We start from the raw sequence: 16144 nt of genomic DNA, 5'->3' as shown, positions 1-16144 counted from the left end.
AGCTGTTCAATGTTCAATGTTGCCTCTGTTCCCTTCTGAACCCTGGGGAAGTAGAGTGAAGTTTCTCTATTTACATACAAATTCCACCCGTCTGTGGTTTTAGAGATGGGAACCGGTTTCAACATGATTGATGTATCACAGAATTATGTGAGCCTAATCTAAGTTTCATGTTTACTTAAGCATAATGTTGGCTGTGAGAAACATGACAGAAGGCAGAAAACTAACAGCACATGGCATAACTGAGCCACATAGGAAGACAGGTAGTACTTGTGCTGCCCGGGGCGGCTCATGCTCAGTTTCTCCAGAGGCAGAGAGCCAGAGAACTGAGATTCAAAGTCAGTGTGGGAAGAAACAGTCTGCAAGACTTTATCTCACTTAACCAGCAAAACAGTTTGTATGGGGGGGGGGGGGGTTATGCCCCAAGTGATAGAGTTCCCGCTGAACAAGAGTAAAGGCAGGCAAGTTATAAGGCCCTGAGTTCAAACCCCAGTACTGAGAAAAACAAACAAACCTCTACAAACAAACCAAAACAAGTTGAGTATTGGTGGCACATGCCTGTAATCCTAGCCACTCAAGAGGCTGATATCTAAGGATCATGGTTCTAAGTCAGCCTGGACAGAAACCAAAACCAAAACCAAAAGGCCCATATCTCCAATTAATCAACAAAATGTTGGAAATGGAGCTGTAGCTTAAGTGGTCGAACACCAGCCTTGAGCAAAATGTCAAGCAGTCTCTCAAAGCCCTGAGTTCAAGTCTCAGTACCAGCACAAAGAAAAAAAAAAACCAGCAACCACATACTCCTCAAACATCTGCCAGCTGCCTCAACTCATCACCCACCACCTCCATACCAGGTGTTAAAAATGCTCTACAGAATTTCAAGTCACCTTCCTTGCTGCTTTCCAATACCTCAGGAGCTGCTCAGCCCTCATGCCCTATACCCACGGCCACAAATAAACTATTACCTTTTATTTCCCTAAAAGAAAAAATGCTTTTTTTTTTCCTTTTTAAAAAGATTGTTGGGGTTGGGAACATGGCCTAGTGGCAAGAGTGCTTGACTCATATACATGAAGCCCTGAGTTCAATTCCCCAGTACCACATATATAGAAAACGGCCAGAATTGGCACTGTGGCTCAAGCGGCAGACTGCTAGCCTTGAGCAAAAAGAAGCCAGGGACAATGCTTCATCTCTGAGTTCAAGGGACAGTGCTCAGGCCCTGAATTCAAGGCCCAGGACTGGCAAAACAACAACAACAACAACAACAACAACAACAACAACAACTCACACACAGTGCTTAATTAAGCCCCGAATTCCAGCCCCAGGACCTGCACCAAAAAAAAAAAAAAAAAAAAAAAAGATTGCTATTGTATAGTTGGTACACAGAGGGTTACAGTTACACGAATCAGATACAATCAGTAACAATTCTTTTTGTTCTTTCTTTTTTTTTTTTTTTTTGCCAGTCCTGGGCCTTGGACTCAGGGCTAGCACTCTGTCACTTGAGCCACAGCGCCACTTCTGGCCATTTTCTATATATATATGTGATGCTGGGATATCGAACCCAGGGCTTCATGTATATGAGGCAAGCACCCTTGCCACTAGGCCATATTCCCAGCCCCGTAACAATTCTTTTTGAACCATGTCTCCTTTTCCTTTCTTTTCTCCTAGTCTTTCCCACCGTACCCCACCCAGAAGATATCCAGTTCATTTTTCACATAGTGTCTAGTGAGTATTATTGTTGTATTTGCTCATCCTTGTTTCACCTTTTATGTGCCCTTCCTTACCCTCCTATACAAACTAACAAACAAGACAAAAGGCAAAGAAAAAAGAAGCAACAGTGGCAACTAAAGAATGTCTCTTGTTTCCTTTTCTTGGAGTTTATTTCATAGAATATTATGTTATATGATCATCTGTCCCTAACCATTGAGCCTTTTCCCCCCCTCTGGTTCTAGTACTTGGACTTGAACTCAGGGCCTCAAGCTCCTGCTTGGCTTTTTCACTCAAAGCTAGTACTCTACCACTTGAGCCACAACTCCGCTTCTGACTTTTTTTTTTAATTTTTGCTGGTTAATTGGAGATAAGTCTCATAGTCTCACCTGCCAGGACTGGCTTTGAGCTGCCATCCTTGAATTTCAGCCTCCTAAGTAGCTAAGATTATAGGTGTGAGCTACCATCACCTGGCTTCTTTATTGTAGTCTTTATGTATTTCTTAACCATTTCGTAATCATTTGTTTTCTTCAGGTGCTGGTCTTCTGTGCATCCAGGGTAAAGTTTTGTAGTGTTGTGAGCTGAACTCCACTTCTCCTGTTGAAGCACCGTGGTTTCCCTCGCATGAGTTTGCCGAGTCGGCTGCTTTTCAGGAACTCATCGGTAAACGTTCCAGTAGCACTGACTGAATGTGAATGACAGCAGTGTTTTCAGCTGTCAGCATGTACAACAGATAAAGCAAATAGCAAGGGAGCTGATTGCAGAACTCATTTAGAAACTAGAAAGTTGAACAAGTTGTAACATGGGCTCAGGAGTGCTGAATCTTAAGCTGGTTGTGGGAAAGCCAGGGAGAGAATTCAGCAGTCTGAAGTTTATGCTGAATAATGAGCTGTACATGCAAAGGGTGAAATTCCACCAGATTAAGAATGATGTAAACTAACCCATTTCCAGAGCTCAAGCAAAGCTGAAAGGCATTTCAAGTTCCAGCCAATTGGAGAGGAGAGTTTTTACGAACCTGATGGGTGAGAGAGAGGGGGAATTCTGCAGAGACACTAGAGGGTTCTGCTTTGTGGAAGGCCCAAACTAGTTCAGAAGAAAATCTCCCACCAAACCTTAATGTCAGAGGAGTGTAAAGTTGTGCTTCTAATCCTACACATAATACAAGCTGTGAACTGATACACTCTACTATTGGTGAAAGATTGAACACATGGATCAAAGGAACAAGATTCGATCTAGAAGCAGACCCATACTTGCAGAGAAGGAACGGGCTTTTCCACAAATGGTCCTTATAATAAAGGGATGTTGGCAACTCATGTCCATAACCCTAGCTACTCAGGAACCCGAGATCCAGAGGACCACAGTTTGGAGCCAGTCTATGCCGATAAGTCTCCGAGACTCTCTCCCTACAATAAGCAGCACAAAGCTGGGTGTGAGGAGTGGCTCAAGTATTGGAACCCCAGCCAAGCAAGTCCAAGGCCCTGAGTTCAAATCCTAGTACCAGAAAACAAGCAAACAGAGTAGTAATTTAATATATCCCATAATCATTATCTGGATAAGGATCATAGACCTCAATAGAAAAATCTCTAAGAATATGAAACTTGTAAAAGAGAACAAGAGAAAAAATCTTTATACTATATAGATTTTTAAAAAATAAAACACAAAATCGGAGGATAAAAGAAAAAATGATAAGTGGGACTTAATAAAAATACTATTTTTTTTCTTTTGAAAGACATCATCAGAAAGGAAAAAGAGGGCTGGGAATATGGCCTAGTGGCAAGAGTGCTTGCCTCGTATATACGTGAAGCCCTGGGTTCGATTCCCCAGCACCACATATATAGAAAAGGGCCAGAAGTGGCCCTGTGGCTCAAGTGGCAGAGTGCTAGCCTTGAGCAAAAAGAAGCCAGGGGCAGTGCTCAGGCCCCGAGTTGAAGGCCCAGGACTGGCAAAAAAAAAAAAAAAAGAAAGAAAGAAAAAGAAAAGAGAGAAAGAAAAGAAATGGTAGCCTTTCTACACAGCACCTTAATAATAACAATAAAATTATATTTTTTTAAAAAAGGAAAAATAAATGGCACAGCAGGATATGGTGGCACACACCTATTTTAATCCCAGCTCTTGGGTTATGGAGTTGGGAGGGTTGAGAATTACAGGTCAACTGAAACTACATAGTGAGTCCCAGGCTTTTTCTTTTTTTCACGAGAATATGTCTCAGGGAGAACAAAGAAGAGAGAGTACACAACCCTAGACTGAGAGAAAATATTCATAATTCAAATATCTGAATTAGCTGTGTAATATATAAAGAATACAATAAGAACACAAAACCCAATTTAAAAACAGGTAAAGTATCATAGAATAAGATATACAAATGACCAATAAGCATGTAAAATGTGCTTGTTATTAATCAAATTGTATCTATGCAAAACTACCATTATTCCTTCTTTAGAAGTACTGACATGATCTAGACATGATGAATATACTAAACAGCTACATTGCTCACATGATTCTGGTGGGAAAGTGAATTGGTACAACTGCTTTGTATTTCTGGTTGTCCTTGAACTTGCTATGTAGTCCAGGCTCAGAATCCTCCTCCCTCTACTTCCTGAGTCTGTACATCACACCAAGCTCTGATTTGTTTTAAAATTCTACATATTTATCCTGGAGAAATGAAAAGTTATGTCATAAAATACTTGCACAAAATTGTTTACACCAGTTCTATTCATAATTGTCAAAAATTGGAAATACCCCAAATTATTTATACCATGAATAGCATTTATAAACAAGCCATGCTATATATACAATAATTGCTTACCTGAAATAAGAAGGAATGAAGCTTGAGAAAGGCAACAATATGGATGAGTCTCCAGCAGTGTATCTTGAGCTAAAAAGCCAGATAGAGCTAGGATCATAGAAAGAACCAGTTTACCGCATCCAGGGCTCTGAGTAAGAGAGTTTCAGGGGGTTGGAGGCATGGCTCAGGTGGTAGAGTGCCAGCCAACAAATGAAAGCATCAGATACAAAGTTTGATTCCTGGCCTTAGACAAAAAAAAAGAAAAAGAAAATTAAAAAAAGGAGAGTTTCAGGAAGAGAAAATTTAAGAAAAACAATACCTCAAAACAAGACACAAACAACCAAAACTCAAAAACATCAAAGAAACAATCCCAGAGAACATTTCAGAACTGAAAGGTATGAGTATGAAGATTGAAATAGCTCACTAAATCCCCAAGAGATCCCCTCAAGTCATTTCATAGGGACAGGAAAGAGTCCACACACTTAGAAATTTGGAAAGAAAAGTTTCATATATTTAAAAAAAAATAGCTGGGAGTGTGGCTCAAATGGTAGACTGCTTGCCTACCTAGTAAGCTTGAGGTCCTGAGTTCACCAGTACCAAAATAAACAGCAACAACAATAACAACAACAAAAAAAACTAGAATCAGAATGACTTCAGATTTCTTAGTGGTAGTATTGACAGCCAGAAGAGGATGGATGCTTTCGAAACTGTGAGGGAAAACATTTTTAAACACAGAACTCTACAGTTGTCCAAACTATGAAATAGAGAGTAAGGGATGTATAGTTGTATACGTTCTCGGCCTAGGCATCATTTCTCAGAAAGTAATCAAATAATATGCTCTACCAAACTAGGGAGTGAGCTAAGAAAGAGACAGAATGCTGAAGACAGGGAATCCGGAGGCAGAGACACAAAAAGGAGTTGCGGCATGACAGTGCCGGACATGACAGGATGAGCAGGGGCCTGGGAGCTCCTAACTAGGTGGGAACAGGGGAGACACCTGGGGAAAGTAGCTCTAGATAAGAATCCTATAGACTCACTTGTGGCTCAAGCCTGTAATCCTAGCTACTCAGGAGGCTGAGATCGGAAGATTGCAGTTCAAAGCCAGCCTGGCAGGAAAGTCTGGGAGATTCTTATCTCCATTAACTACCAGAAAACTGGAAGTGGCACTGTGGCTCAAAGGGATGGAGTGCCAGCCTTGATCAAAAAGAGCTCAAGGAGAGTACCCAGGCCCCAAGTTCAAGCCCCATGACTGACCAAAAAAAAAAAGAATCCTATAGAAAGCGGCCCATGTTTGAACAGACTGAGAGGTTTACACAAGGAAAGGAGATTCTGGGGGTGATTTATCATGCCTAGGAAAACCAAAGTAAGAAGGCTTATTGGTTGTATGGTTCAAAAAGTAAGTAAGTGGAGTATACCATGCGATTGTGTGCTAAACATCCTTTTGTGAAGCTACAGGAATGGAAGAAGGGAGGAAAGCAAAATGATGGCTATGGGTTGTTGGGGAAAAGAGACAAACTTGTACCTGGTAAGAATGGCAAGTTAATGGTTAACCCATTGTGACAGCTAATCTTCATGAGAGGTGCCGAAGGATTAGTGAAGTACACCTCCGGGTGTGTCTACCTCCAGAGATGATTAGAATGGCTGAGGTTTGATCTGATCAATGGATCAATCCCTTGATAAATCCCTAATGTGGCGACATGAGCAAAAGTCCAGGTTGGGGTGTGAGTTGGAAAAAGTAGGTCCCTGGGAACAAGACCTTAAGCTGTACCTTCCCCTCTCCATTTTCCATAACCTCCTTTTCCTCTCTGTTTGCCATCTGCTACTGGAAGAGCAACTTAGGCTCCCTGTTCCTGCTGCCTTACCAGGTACCCAGATGAGACAGAGCCAAGCATCCACGGACCAAAACCTCTGGAATAGAGAATGAGCAAACCCTTCTCTTGTTTATGCCAGGCCTTTTGTTGCAGTGAAAAGTAACTAATATGTGTCTAAATATGAGAGGTTGAGAAGCAGCAGGAGAAATATGTTATACAGAGACATAGCTATGAACCTTTAAAGAGGGTAACAAATGTGGTTGTCCTTAGGAAGTAGGTATTGTGAGTGAGAGGTGTTGCATTTCATCATAGGTCTATGGTTTGTCCCTAAGTCATGTGCATGTATAACTTTGATTAAAAATGATATATCCGTGGCTGGGAATATGGCCTAGTGGCAAGAGTACTTGCCTCATATACATGAAACCCTGGGTTCGATTCCCCAGCACCACATATGTAGAAAATGGCCAGAAGTGGTGCTGTGGCTCAAGTGGCAGAGTGCTAGCCTTGAGCAAAAAGAAGCCAGGGACAGTGCTCAGGCCCTGAGTCCAAGGTCCAGGACTGGCAAAAAACAAACAAACAAAAAACAAACAAAAATGATATATCCTATTTGTCTATCTATCTATCTATCTATCTATCCCATCACATATCAGGAAAATTGTATTGAACTAGAACAATCAGAACAGGTACCTCCAATTGAAGAAAATTTAGTGGAACATATAAGATAGAAATTAAAAAGTAATCTGCAATAATATAATGTTTTGGTGAGGAGTCAAGAACATATTGTTCAAGAGTGATCTGGGAAAATTCACCAAAAAGCCCATAATTTAAAATCAAATAGAAAGCTGGGTACACGTGGCTCACATCTGTACTTCTAGGTACTCAGGAGACTGAGATCTAAGGATCCCAGTTCAATGCCATGCCAGGTAGGAAAGTCCGTGAGAATTTTGTCTATAATGAACCACTAAAAACAAGAATTGGAGCTGTGGCTCAAGTAGCAGAGCTCCAGCCCTGAGTGAAAAAGCTAAAGGAGAGTACCCAGGCTCTAAGTTCAAGCCCTAGGATCAGCACAAAAGCAAGCAACAACAAAAAAGAAACCCTGAAGTAGTTCTGGTATGAATGGGTCATATTACTATGTTCTTTTGATATTGAACTCTGGGCTCAAATATAACCTGAAAAATAAAAGTAAGCTTGGGGTAGAAAAATTCCCAAATAGCAAGGAGAGAAAATGTGAGTAGCAAACTACAGGACAGGGAAAGAAGTGGGGTATAGAGAGGTACAGGGATAATTTTCCTATCCCCTCATCTTTCTTTAATTTTTTTTGAAAAATTAATTGTTATTATGAAGGTGATGCACAGAGGGATGACCATTATATACATCAGGTAGTGAGTACATTTCTTTTTGGGCAAGGCCACCCCTTCCTTTGCTCTCTCCCAGTTTTTCCCCTCCTGTTCCCACAAGTTGTATTTTCATATTCAACATAGTGTCTAATGAGTACCACCACTGTATTTGTTCACCTCTTCTTTAACTTTTGAGCTCTTCTTACACTGTATTTCTGCACTGATCAATTACCTTTAAAATGAAAAGCGATAATAAGACACACTGAAAAGTGTCTACGGAATGGATCCCACCATCCCTCCCTTTCTCTCCCAGAGTGCTTTGCTTCTTCTGGGAGACAATGAGTAAGGACTGTCACTAGGGAAAAGGGCTGGGAAACGAGTGTAGATAACTCTAGGGGCCCCCAAGGAAAAACTGAAGAGCACATGACAAATAAAGATGGCTATCTGTGTATGTACAGGTCCTTATTTGTTGGAGAAGGGCAGTGTTCTGGCATGTCCTGTAGGGGATCCATTGTTCTCATCTTGTGAAAGTAGGATTGGGTGGTGGGAGGGGATTTAGATGCCAGGAGGAGCAGCATAATGAGAAGATTTCTGGCCTGGAAGCTGAGGTGTCTGAGTTTTAGTTGTGGCTTTGCCATTTTTATGAGCTGTCATTCTTCAAGTGTGTCTGTGTGTGTGGTGGTGGTGGTGGAGAATGTGCGCGCAGTACTGGGGCTTAAACTCGGGCTTTTGAGCTCTATTTTGCTCAAGGCTAGTGCTCTGCCACTGGAGACATAGCTCAACTTCCAGCTTCTGGGGGGTTAATTGCAGAGAAGAGTCTCACAAACTTTCCTATTCAGGCTGGCTTTGAGCTGTGATCCTCACATCTCAGCCTCCTGAGTAGCTAGCATCCCAGGGGTGAGCACTGTCATAACTCAACACATCTGTGGGATACATGATGGTTAAATAAACAAAGCAAGTGACTTGCCCAAGCTTAGCCTCTGGGAGCTGTATTGGAGTCCACAGGGGGTTTTCGGGCGGCGGATGCTCTGTCCTGCCCAGTGCCACCCCGCCACTCACCGGTCACAGCACTCTGCGCACCTCGGGGAGGATCTGCTCGGGGTTGCACGGGAGCACAGCATCAGCGTGCAGACCACCACATCCACAGAGCTGTCGGCCACCTCTCACATGTCCTCTTTGGCCACCACCACGAAGCGCTCGAACTGCAGGTGGCGGATCTCCGCGAGGCTCTGGAACAGGAACTTCTCGAAGTTGGGGTTGGGGTTGACGCAGGTCACCCTGCACCCGGGCGGGTAGAACTTGAAGTTGGTTCCCATGCCGCAGCCCAGCTCCAGCAGGAAGAGCTTCCCCGCGGGGCCAGGGAACTCCTGCAGGTGGCTGAACAGCTCCCGCCTGCCATCTGCGTGTTGTACATCACCGAGAACCGGGACAAGAAGTAGGGAAACCATTTTTTGCAGATCCAGTTTCACAGGCCCAGAAAGTTCAGGAGGCACATGGGGAATGACACGATGCAGAGGGACAGAAAAGAAGAAATGAGGGGAGGTTGTTGGGTGCACACAACACAGCAGCCAGAACCGTGGGATGGGGAAGAGGGGAACAAACAGGGGGGATGTAAGGTCCTGTAAAAATCCCTCTGGCAATGTCCTGTAATATCTTGAAAAGAGGGACAAATCAAGGGAGGAGCTGTCCCAAGTCCTAATTTCCTGGGCCCTCACTGGAACAAAGAGCCCATGAGTATGGCGAGGTCTGGGTGACCAGCTGTCACAGGGACAACTGCACTATGGGATTTTTTGTCATGTGTACCAGTGTCTAAGCACATGGGCACACCAGCTTCAATGCTTAGGTCCCATGATGCTGTTGATCCCCTCATTGACAGATAAAGAAGCTGAGGCTCACAGAGGTCAGCTCCAAGGCCACATAGCTAGGAAGACACAATTGAGCCCAAACCTTCCCCTTCCCCGGAGGCTGCAGATTCCACTTACAAGGTCTGACACCCTATCAATGGAGACCCGAGGAGTAAGTTCACATACAGGTGAGCAAGTCTCGAGAACTGACAACAGACTCACAAATGAATACTGCTTCTTTACAGTTTGTAGACATTTCTCTGATCTGGTCTCTGCTACCTATCTGTGATTATCTGTGTCCTTGTTCACCCTCAGCTTTTCCTCCTGCATAGATATGCAGACATTTCTTCTGAGCACTTGATTGCCCATACCTGGACACTTAGACCCAACTCTCTAGACCTTGTTGTCCCCATTAGCTTCAGTCTTTTGAAACCAGGTTTTTAGACCCCAGGCAGGTCCAAAGTTCAGGAGTCTCAAGTTAGGTCCAGCCACTTGTCCTCATAGGCCAAATAAAGAGACACAGTGAAAGACAGAGAAAGGAGATTTATTACACAGCAGTTATGAGAAGACTGCACTTCAGTTCATCTTCAGCCATTGGCTTCAAGTTAAACAGGGAAAATTGGGTTGGGGAGAGTATTGTTTGGTTCACCTTTTTGATTTTTTTGACTGTTCAAGAAAACATTGCTTGTTTGAGTGGAAGTTTGGCTTCTACACAAAATGGTTATCTGAATCTTTTCATCTTCAAACAAGGTGATTGCAAAAGGGAGGCAGCAAAAAATAGTTCAGATCAAAGGGCACAGAAAAAGAAAAGCATCTTTTAAGTTGCTGCTTACAATCTTTCATATTTAAGGTCTCTTGGGCTCTGGTTGTAGCTCAAGTGGTAGAGCCCTTCTAGAAGATGTGAGGCCCTAAGTTTAGACCTTAGTACTAAAAAAAAGGAAAAGGAAAGAAGGAGGGAGGGAGGAAGGAAAGAAAGAAAGAAAAAGCAGGGTGCTGATGGCTTACACCTGTATTTCTAGCTATTCAGGAGGCTGAGATCTGAGGATCACAGTTCAAAGCCAGCCTGGGCAGGAAGTCTGTGGGATTCTGATCTCCAGTTAACCATCAACAAGTCAGAAGTAGATCAAGAACCCAGCAAAACCAGCATCCAGAAGCAGTGGAGATACACAGGAAAACACAAAGGAGTAAAAAAGAAGAGCCGAAAACCTACACGGAGCCGGAGAATCTCCGGGGCACCCTCCCCCCACCAGCCAACCCTGGCCCAAACAGGGTCAGGATGGGAAAAGGGAACCTGGTGATCGGCAGACAGGCTGCCTGGAGCGCAGAATCCAGACAACGGGAGACCCCACGGTCACTAGGGAGGGTGTGGACCAAGACATACGATGGCAGTGACGAGAAGTTCGGGTCCACACCGGGTTCGGACGGACGGTGGCTGGGGAACCCAGCACGGCAGAAGTGGGGAACCGGGGACGTCACCACAACACTTCGCCACCCCCTGAAGGACCAACGGCTGCGCGGGACACACACACAATCCAGGATCAGTGAGTCCTCCATTACCCCCTCACCCAATGGGAGACCAGCTATCAGAGACCCAAGCCCTACAAAGAAGCTAGATCTCCCTCCCTCCCTCTCCCCACCCCGAGGGAACAAAGAACCCCCAAATCAGGCGGGAAGCTCCCATCAGGCGCTGGGAAGTCAGTTTAACAGGGGAAGGGCAGAGCAGCCCCAAGGCCACACAGGATCCTGAACGGGGCAAATCGGCCCTGCCCCCTGCCCAACAGGGGCCAGGGGATGGCCGGCAGTGCAAGCCCCACCCGAGGTGCCTGGACCTCATGGACTCTTACAACTAAAATCACAGGCGCTGGTGGGCAATACCAGCACAGCAGGGACACCTGGGCCTGATCACACACCCCCTCGCAGCAGAGGCGAGGTCTAAGGGCACCAATCCGCACCCGGACAGTTGATCCCACTGGGCCCCACACATACTGCCCCCCACAACAGACGCGCAGGAGGGCGCAAACACAACCCAACAACCCGGGGCTCGCTCTGGGAGGCGTACCCCGCTAAAGTGGACAGGGCCACAGAGCCAGCACCTGTTGTAGGGGGCACACCACACACAGGTGGGTGGGGCCCCCGGCAACAGCGCCCGCTCTGGTAGGTGTACCCCGCACAGGTGGGCGGGGCCACAGGGGCAGCACCTGCTCTGGTAGACATGCCTACACAGGAGGGAGGGCAGAGCTACAAACCAAACCTGAGAAGCCACCCACAGATCTCCAGATGCACAAATCACAAAGAAACATAACACAGTTCATCAAAGAGCAAGCCAACTCGCCAGCTCCAAAAAGCAACACGACTGAAGAGGAGATGGAGAATAAAGAACCAAATGAGGCCATGTTAACAGGAATGATGGAAAGCGTCAGAAATGAAATCAGAAAACAATTCCAGGAGTTTAGAGCGGAAATCTTGAAGAACACCCAGGTAGCAAAGAAAGAAATGGAAGCAAAAATGGATACAATGCAAGCCTCCTTTAAAGAAAATCTTAACATCCTGAGAATTGAAATGCATGAAAAAATAGATTTAAAATACAACTCTTTAAAGGAAGAAATGTCCACGATCAGAGCTGACCTGACAACCATAAATAGCTCTATGATATCCATAAACTCCGCAATTGAAGCCATAACACAAAGAATTGACCATATGGAAACCAGAATCTCTCACCTGGACGATGAAGCAGCCAACAACAACCAGAAAATGACCACACTACAAGAAATGGTGAAGCTTCAGGGCAGACTAATCCAGGAACTAATGGACAAAGACAAGAGATATAATCTGCACATAATTGGAATAGAAGAAGGAGCCGAATACCAGAGCAGAGGGCTTAAACATGTTTTCAATAACGTTATTGCAGAAAACTTCCCCAATCTCACAGGGGATCCCATCCAGGTAACTGAAGCCTATAGGACACCTGGCAGGCCAGATCCCAGAAAAGCCACCCCAAGGCACATAATATTCAAGACTTCAGACCTCAAGATTAAAGAGCAAATTCTGAATTCAGCCAAAGCGAAGAAAGAAATTTTCTACAATGGGAAGAGGATTTGAATAACAGCTGACCTATCCACACAAACTTACCAAGCACGAAGTGAGTGGAAGAACACCATCCAAGTACTTCAGGCTAAAAATATGCAACCTCGGATCAAATATCCAGGGAAATTGGAGTTCACATTCGAAGGGAAAACCAGATCTTTCCACACCAAAGAGGAGCTAAAGGAGTATGTGAATAAAAAACCAGCCCTATAGTGAATTCTAAGAGGGGAGCCCCACCCAACAGAGATCATACAAGACACACAGACAGAAACAAAAAGAAACTACAATAGCCAAAGTCCAACAAAAAGAACAGCTCACTAAAGACAAGAAAAAAAAAAAGAGGAAAAAACAGCCCAACAAGAAAATGGAAGGAGAAAAAACACCCTTATCCTTGATCTCTTTAAATATAAATGGTTTAAACTCTCCGATAAAGAGGAGCAGACTGGCAGGATGGATCCGCAAACAAAAAGTTGACATCTGCTGCCTACAAGAGACCCACCTTACAGCAAGAGACAAAAACAGGCTCCGAATGAAAGGATGGAGCAAGATCTACCAAGCAAACACACCTACCAAAACGGCAGGTGTAGCCATCCTGATCTCAGACAAGCTGGACTTTTCATTAAAATCAACTCAAAAAGACAAAGAAGGACACTACATATTAATACAAGGAAAAATCCAGAATCAAGACATCACAGTGATAAATGTATACTCACCGAACAAAAAAGGCCCTACATATGTCAAGCAAATTCTCACAGAATTACGGAACAAGATAGATGCAAACACAATCATAGTGGGTGACCTTAATACCCCACTATCTCCAAGAGACAGATCCAACACCCAGAGGATTAGCAAGGGAGCTGAGGACCTAAGTAACACCATATCCCAAATGGATCTGACAGACCTATACAGAATCTTCCACCCTACAGAGACCCAATACACCTTCTTTTCAGCAGCCCATGGATCATATTCCAAAATAGACTACGTCATAGCCCACACAAAGAGCCTCAGCAAATACAAAAGTATTGACATCATCCCATGTATTATATCTGATCACAGTGGATTAACGGTAACCCTCAACAACAAAGGATACCACAGAGGCTATACACACTCTTGGAGGCTAAACCCCACACTGCTATCCAACACTTGGGCCACAGACCAAATTAAAGATGAAATCAATGAATTCATAAGCCACAATGACAATGAAAACACATCACAAAGAAACCTATGGGACACAGCTAAGGCAGTACTGAGGGGCAAGATCATTGCCCTCAGCACTCACATTAAAAGAATGGAAGCAGAGCAGGTGAATAACCTCACGATGAAACTAAAACAACTGGAGAAAGGAGAACAAGAAATGACAGAATCTAAAACTACTAGGAGGGGAGAGATCACAAAGATTAAAGAAGAGATAAATCTGATTGAAAATAGAAAGACCATTCAACAAATAAATAAGACTAAAAGCTGGTTCTTTGAGAAAATAAACAAAATTGAAAGACCCCTCGCAAGACTTACAAAAAAAGAAGAGACTCATATATGTAAAATCAAGGACTCCACCGGAAAAATTACAACAAGTACACACGATATTCAAACAATCATAAGGAGCTATTTCCAAAACCTCTACTCAGCAAAAAAACAATAATTTTACAGAAATGGATCAATTCTTAGAGAAGTACAAACAGCCCAAACTGAACCAAGAAGAAATAAATCAACTAAATAAACCAATAACTTACAGTGAGATACAGGAGGTAATCAAGAACCTCCCAACAAAGAAAAGCCCAGGCCCAGATGGATTCACCAACGAATTCTACAAAACCTTTAGTGATGAGCTAATACCAATACTCCTCAAACTTTTCCATGAAATAGAAACAGAGGGAGAAATCCCAAACTCATTCTACGAAGCCAATATCATACTCATTCCCAAACCAGGCAAAGACCCAACAAAAAAAGAGAACTACAGAACAATATCACTAATGAACACAGACTCAAAGCTCCTCAATAAAATATTAGCTAACAGGATCCAGAAACTGATCAAGAAAATCATACATCATGACCTGTGGGGACTGCTCTCTCTCTGCTCCGGCTCAAGTGCTCATTTCTTTCTCTCTTATTATCCTCGCATCGCCTTCTCCCCCGACCCTCGGCCTGCAGGTTTGTCGGGGTGAGACGTGGGGATGTCTCCGTCCTGGCGGGCGCGCGACCCGCGTGGCAATGTGACCGCTATCCTACTCTGGAAGCAACGGACATAGACCACGGAGTCAGCTTCTGAGAGCGAACTAACTTTATTGAGAGAGGGGCAAGGGTAGATGATCAGGGGAAGGGGGTTGGCCAGGATTCCCATAGGCCGTGAGCTGTCAGGTGACCTCCAAGGGGCTGGTCACTTGACCTCCAAGGGGCTACGTCACTCGACCTCCAGGGCGGGGCTGGTAGGCGCCAGGCTGGCTGCCAGCTAGGTCGGGGGTCTCTTATCGGACCGGTTTCTCCAGATTCCAATGTAGGGAGGATGGAAGGGCTGCATTCCCCAGCTGGGGGAGGTGCCTCAGGCCCCTTCCATCTAGGGGGAAGATGGACCCCAACAATGACCAAGTATGCTTCATCCACAGTCACAAGGATGGTTCAACATCCATAAATCAATCAACGTAATTCACCACATAAACAGATCTAAAATTAAGAATTACATTGTTATCTCAGTCGATGCCCAAAAAGCCTTTGACAAAATACAACATCCATACCTATTAAAAGCTTTGGAGAGAACAGGAATAGATGGAACATTCCTCAAAACAATAAAAGGCATATACAACAGACCAACTGCTAATATCATATTAAACGGAGAGAAACTTAAATCATTCCCCCTAAACTCAGGAACAAGACAAGGATGCCCACTCTCCCCACTTCTTTTCAACATAGTGCTGGAATCCCTAGCCATAGCAATAAGGCAAGAGGAGGCCATCAAAGGGATCCACATCGGCAAGGCAAGGAAGAAATCAAGTTATCCCTATTCGCAGATGACATGATCTTATATCTGAAGGACCCAAAAAACTCAGTACCCAAACTCCTACACCTAATAAACCAATTTGGCAAAGTAGCAGGATACAAAATCAATCCACAAAAGTCATTAGCTTTTCTATACACCAGCAATACACAGACAGAAAAGGAAATTATGGAAACAATTCCATTTACAGTAGCCAAAAAAAGAATAAAGTACCTAGGGATCAACTTAACCAAGGACGTGACGGACCTATTTAATGAAAACTACAAAAATCTAATAAAGGAAATCAAAGAAGACACAAGGAGATGGAAAGACCTCCCATGCTCATGGGTAGGCAGAATCAATATAGTGAAAATGGCTATATTGCCCAAATTGTTATACAAATTCAATGCAATCCCCATCAAGATCCCAGCTAAATTCTTCACTGAAATAGAGAAAGCAACCCATAAATTCATATGGAACAACAAAAAACCTAGAATAGCCAAAGCAATTCTAGGCAAAAATAGCAGTGCAGGAGGTATCACAATACCAGACTTCAAGCTCTACTGCAAGGCCATCATAACAAAAACGGCATGGTATTGGTATAAAAACAGATC

At 43.9% G+C, this 16144-nt stretch overlaps 1 pseudogene; it reads right to left on the bottom strand.

Moving 5' to 3' along the window:
- Positions 1-8696: 8696 nt before the first annotated feature.
- LOC125348531 lies at positions 8697-9453 on the bottom strand (annotated as a pseudogene).
- Positions 9454-16144: the final 6691 nt, after the last annotated feature.

The sequence above is a fragment of the Perognathus longimembris genome, chromosome 1, assembly GCF_023159225.1.
Source record: "Perognathus longimembris pacificus isolate PPM17 chromosome 1, ASM2315922v1, whole genome shotgun sequence".
Classification (NCBI taxonomy): domain Eukaryota; kingdom Metazoa; phylum Chordata; class Mammalia; order Rodentia; family Heteromyidae; genus Perognathus; species Perognathus longimembris.
The sequence above is the reverse complement of the archived record's forward strand: the minus strand, read 5'-3'. Positions and strand labels throughout refer to the sequence as shown.